Genomic DNA, 5,822 nt, shown 5'->3' with positions numbered 1-5,822 from the left:
GAAGTGGTAAATTCCCAAGCACTTAGTTAAATCACATCTATTTTCTTGTTTAAAAGAACCCTAATTAATTAATTAGTGTTGTTTGATCACCTTTAAAATAATTAATTAATTAGTTCCACATAGTATCTTGCGTTAAATATAAATATTAGAATTGAATTAAATAATTGTTAGTTGATCACTTAAGCCAAGGCGAATATTGTTTATTTTCTTGTCCTTTTCACGAATTTGATTAAATAAAGAATAACGACATTACGACGTAATTCCTACGTGAATTGGTATGTGTAAATAAAATCAACTAACATAGTTTTAGGTATTGCGTTGCATATATTATTTGGTGATGAAATTGTAAAAAAGGAAGAGCTAGTAGAGGCCACACTAGGGCTAGGATAATGATTCCCCTCTAAAGGGAACGTTATTTTAGTACCCTCGCTCCCGAACTCATTTCTTGTTTATAGACCAATTTGGGCATGGGTAAACTTATGATTTGTGATAATTATTCCATGAACTCCACATGGAAGAAAGGCATGAACGAGGTTTATGAGTTTTCCTAAAACTCATTGGCGACTCCCTACTTGTTTCTTACAAAAAAGCGTAATGATAGAATCAATTCTAATTCAAGGTCCCCCAAACAGTCAAGAATTCAAATTCTATAACACCCTAACAAGTTAAAGTCCTAGGCTTTTAAAGGGCCATGTGCATTTAAGGAGAGGACCCCTTACGATGGGAACCCTCTCCTTACAGTGGCGACTCCACTGGGGACTTAGAGGTTACATGATTATTAGTTCGTTGTTATGATCCAAGGTTTTTAACACTAGGTTGCCTATGGGTTGTAATGATAATTAAATTAGATAATCTCTAATTAGAGAACGAGACTTGAACGTATAATATCTTCCTTTTGCACAAAAGTAAAAACCAAACAAGCAACATTGCATCATGCATAAGCATAGCACACTTAAACCATTGGGGATTGGCTCATTGACTAGGGGTCGCCAACACTAGGCTTCTATCCCTAAATCAATAACAATCATCCCACCCATATTGCTAACAAAATTTTGGGAGGGCGATGCCATGAGTCAACACGTTGAGTGATTGATTTGTGCGTCGTTTATTAAGATATGATACCTTTGGACACTCAAGCCTTTTTTGACCTTAGAATGACATTATGTGAATCTTGGATTATGGCATGCTTATGTGATTATATGACTATATGAACACGTTAGAATGATCTTTTTTTTTCTTTAGTTTGGTCTAGGTTCCCATTTACGAAGTTGTCTCTTCCTGATTTAGAGTCATATTCAAAGGATTGGTAAAAAAAAAAATTCAAATAAAAAAAAAACGTTCGACTTAAAAAAAATCCTTGACTCGTGTGTGCATTGTATTGTGATCGTGCGACTCGAAAATTCAAAAAAGCAAAAATTTTCTATCATTTTTGTGGAGGGTACCGACTTTCTCCCGAAAAAAGAAAGACGCGAAAAAAGAAAGAAGCGAAGTTTTTGAAGGTGCATGTTGAATGAGCTTAATCCGTTAACGTTGTCTCTCATAGTAAAAGGATTGTAACATCTTAGACTATTCTAGTTGACTCAATAATGAAAGTATTTAGGTGACTTAGGCGCGGAGGCTAAGCACTTTGTACTTTGTGATGCAATAATGAGTGATGAGTGATTTTGTTATGACAAGGCATGCTTAAGCGTTATGTTAAGATTTCATGATAAAGGGTTCCTAATGGAAAATATATTTGGTCATGTATCTATGCGGTGTGTGAAAGTGACACTAAAGTTAGGCTGCAAGGACTAAGTGTGTGGGAAAATATTATTTCAAGAAGAGTCAAATGATGGTGACTCTTTAGGCTACATAAGCTAATGATGTAAGGATCAAGCCCTCAAGTCTAGCTCTAAGTAGATAGGGATGAGCATTAGAGATCTCTTGATATGATCATGGTGTGTGAATGTGAATATGAATGCATGTTTATTACGGCCGCACCCCTTTGTGAGGTTGCCTTTGTATCCGTTAGGAATTAGGCCGAACGTAGCTCTAGTCGAACCTGGCACAAGTGTGTGTATACCTCAAAAAGGTCTTTTTAAGGTTTGTAACGTGGTTAGGCTAAAGGTTGAAGAAGAAGGGGATAAAAGGCTCAAGACCCTAGATAAGCCCCCAAGGTGTGCAACCTTGCTTTCGAATCTTGTATTATTATGCTTGAGGTTTCTCACTTTTGAATTCTCTTTTATATTTTTGCTCTCTTTTTTTGCTTTTGCAATTTTATATTTTGAACCTTTTTGATAAGTGTAGGCAATCCCAATCATGCGGTCTATCACTCACTTGTCATTCATGTTTCTCAGGCACGGTTTCGAGCACTCGATAAGAGACGCAATCTGAGACGTGTTCATATCAAAGACATTGGAATACTTGTCCTTTGTACACTTTTATTGTTGTTGTTATTATTATTATTATTATTATTATTATTATTATTATTTTTATTATTATTATTATTATTATTATTATTATTATTATTATTATTATTATTTATTTTGTTCTTTTGAAATAACTCAAGCTTTTTAAAATTGCATAAGTTACACACCATCCCATCCCTAGGTTAAGTAGATGTGGGTTGAAAACTGAAAGATCTATTGTTAGACGAGGCTAAAAGTGGTTTATGAAGAAAGAATTGTAAATTAGAAAGGTGAAAGGCAATATGATGTGGCTACAAGGGGTGCCTCAAATCATTGGTATATATTGTGCTTAGTTTGACATGGATTTTTTTTGATGCAATGCAATGCAATGATCATGTGTAAGGAAATAAAATGCTCATTTTATTAAAGGAAAAGAAATAATGATCCTACAAAATAATTCTAAGGAGAACAAAAAGGTGCCTATACTAGACTTGTTGAGGAAAGGGTAAATAAAAAATAGAAAAAAGATAATGAAATCTTGTCGTTGAAGCTTGCCTTTTGTCCCTTGGCTTATCATCACTTGGTGTCTTTCCGACTGAAGGTATTGGAAGCCCGTTATTGTCTATCAAATATTGATAGCTTCTTTTAGCTTCCAACAGCTCTCAATAGTATGACCCCTACCTTGATGGTACTTGCAGCGTACATTTGGGTTCCAACTAGGCAATCTCTTCTCAAGTGGGGAATCTTGAATGGGTCCAATAGAAGTAATGAGTCCCTTTGCATGGAGTCGATCGAAAGCATCATCGTAGCTAATTCTAATAGGGGTGAAATCCTTTCTTAGTTGCTTTCTAAATCCTCAATTATCCATGGCTAAGATTTCATTAAGGTCGAAAGTACCAACACTGTTACTAGAGTAGGTGTTTTTGGAAGAAGAAGGATAGTCGTTCTTCTTTCATTTACAACCACTGTTGTTATTGTTACTAGCCTTGTCCTTCTTGTCGCGTGGAGGAATATGAAGGAGATTTGAATCAATGAGGTCTTGAACACGATCTTAGAGAGCGAGACATACCTCGGTGGTGTGACCACGACCTCTATGATATCGGCAATAAGATTTTGGGTCCCGATTGGGGTACCATTTTTCAGGCGGAGGGTCTTGATTGAGACCAATGGGGTGAATGAGACCTTGATCGTGAAGACAGTCAAAATCTTCATTGTAAGTCATTCCTATTGGTGTGTATTCTTTAATGGTCTGTTTTTCCCGTGGCTTAGGAGCATTGAGTTCTTCATTAAATCCTTGGTGAGAATTTTATTCGATAACCATCATCCGATTTGCTAGTCCTTCTACCACATTCAAGAGCATGGAAATGACATCTTGCAGTTTTTGAACGTCCTCTTTTAGACTTGACATGCTTTCCCTGGTATTATTTAAGAAAAGACTTTCATCCTCCTCAATCATGGCCACTTCATCAAGAGAGGTTATATAAGGTGTGATAAGGAGTGAAGGATCGAAGGATGTTTGATCTTCTGCGATGGCTAGAATCTCGGAATTTTTATTGTCATCGATCAGATCTTAAATAGCTTCTTTGAGTTTCCAACACTCCTCAGTGTCGTGACCTTTTCCTTGGTGATATTTGCAATGTTTATTAGGATCCCACTTAGGTGGCTTGGCTTCTGGAACTGGATCTTTGATAGGCCCTATGGGCATGACTAGTCCTTTGTGGTGTATCTTTTCGAAAGTCGTTTCATAACTTATACCATGTGGAGTGAACACTCTTTTTGACCTTTGGATTCGTGGTTTGGGGGTGTTCGTAGCATGTACTTTGTTAATGGGAGAGGAAGAAGAAGGATGACCGTTCTTCTTTCCTCTCGCACTATTATCTTTCAGAAGGTCATCTTCAATGTCAATGCCTATATTATACACAGCCTTGAAAGTATTCAAATTGTTTTGATATTTTAAGTGCTTTGCATATTTTTCTTGAAGGTTTTTGATGAACATCCTTACAGAATATTTTTCGCTAGGAACCTTAACTATATTAGCAGAAGTTTCCCTCCATTTGTTGAAGAAAGAAGTGAACCCTTTGTTACCTTTTTGTTTTAACATCTCAAATTGTCTGTGGTCTGTTTCGTCTTGGATGTTGCACTTATATCTATCTATGAAAGCTTTTGTTATGGAATCCCAAGAAGAGGTTTTCTCTTTGTCAAGGGAAAAGAACCATTGTTGACAAACGATTTCAAGAGATAAAGAAAACAAGGAATGAAAGACTTTCCTATCGATCCCCTTAATGTTCATTATAGTTTCAAAATTTCTTAGATGAAATTAAGGATTATCTGTTGCCTTGAATTTAGGGATGTTAGTGGCATTGAATTTATGCGGAAGAAGTTCCTTGTCCACCGAGACCCCTTGTGAACTAATGCCCTAAAATTTGTAGTCACTAGATAGCTTGCTCAAGCTTTCTTGCATGAGCTCCATTTGTTGTTGTTTCACAGGGTCATTAATTTTGAGGGTTAAAACCTTCAACACCTCAGTTACATTAGTCAACTAATTCCTAAGTTCATTCACTTCTTCTTGACTTGCCATTATCTTCTTAGCTTTCCTCTTTTGACGAATCGGTTTATCAAAAAGTAAGACTTGAACAAAGAGGTTGTCCTTGATTAATCGCCCTTCTCTCCTTGACCAAGTACTGCAAAAAGGGAAATTAGGGATATTCACTGTTAATTACTTGACTCAAACTCTATTCAACATGCAAAGATGAAAGAATGTAGGAAGAATGAAGGTTGTGATATGGAGAAAGATGATGTAGATAATGGAAAGATGATGTATATGGAGACATATGAAAAGATTAGGAATAGAATGTACCCCAACTCAAATGACGGAAAAAACCGATTCATGCATGAACTTAAGACATGGTCATGGTGACATATACTCAAAGTGTGTGCTAAGACTAATGACTAGTGAGTGTAAGTGACATGTTAAGACTCGTGCCATGACCATGTGGCTAGACTATGTGACTAGACTCAATTAAGGACTTAACGAGGTATTATTATTAATAAAAATTAATCAAATTGATTAGCAAACTGTTCAATTAGACACAAAGTGATGACTCGAGCGACATACCGAACTTTCGTCAAAACGATAGTGCGGCGCCAAACGACAGAACTATCGCCATGCGCTACACTCCGCAGAGTGGCGCTGCAGTCCAAATCTCGGCGCCATTGCTGGAACGTTGATCTGGGACTGCTTTCGGTATTATTACTCTACTGGGTATGCCTAAAGTCGTACTAGGTCAATTTCGATTAAATTATTAGACTTTAATTACTCAAAATTAATTAATTAATTAGGTAAAGTCCTTTTAGCAGTTTATTTAATCTTAACACAAGTCAAACAAACGGTTAGGAAAAACACATAGGGTATGCACAAAAAATAATGCACAATTA

Source organism: Chenopodium quinoa, unplaced genomic scaffold (genome assembly GCF_001683475.1).
Source record: "Chenopodium quinoa cultivar QQ74 unplaced genomic scaffold, ASM168347v1, whole genome shotgun sequence".
Classification (NCBI taxonomy): Eukaryota; Viridiplantae; Streptophyta; class Magnoliopsida; order Caryophyllales; family Amaranthaceae; genus Chenopodium; species Chenopodium quinoa.
This window is presented reverse-complemented; position numbering follows the sequence as displayed.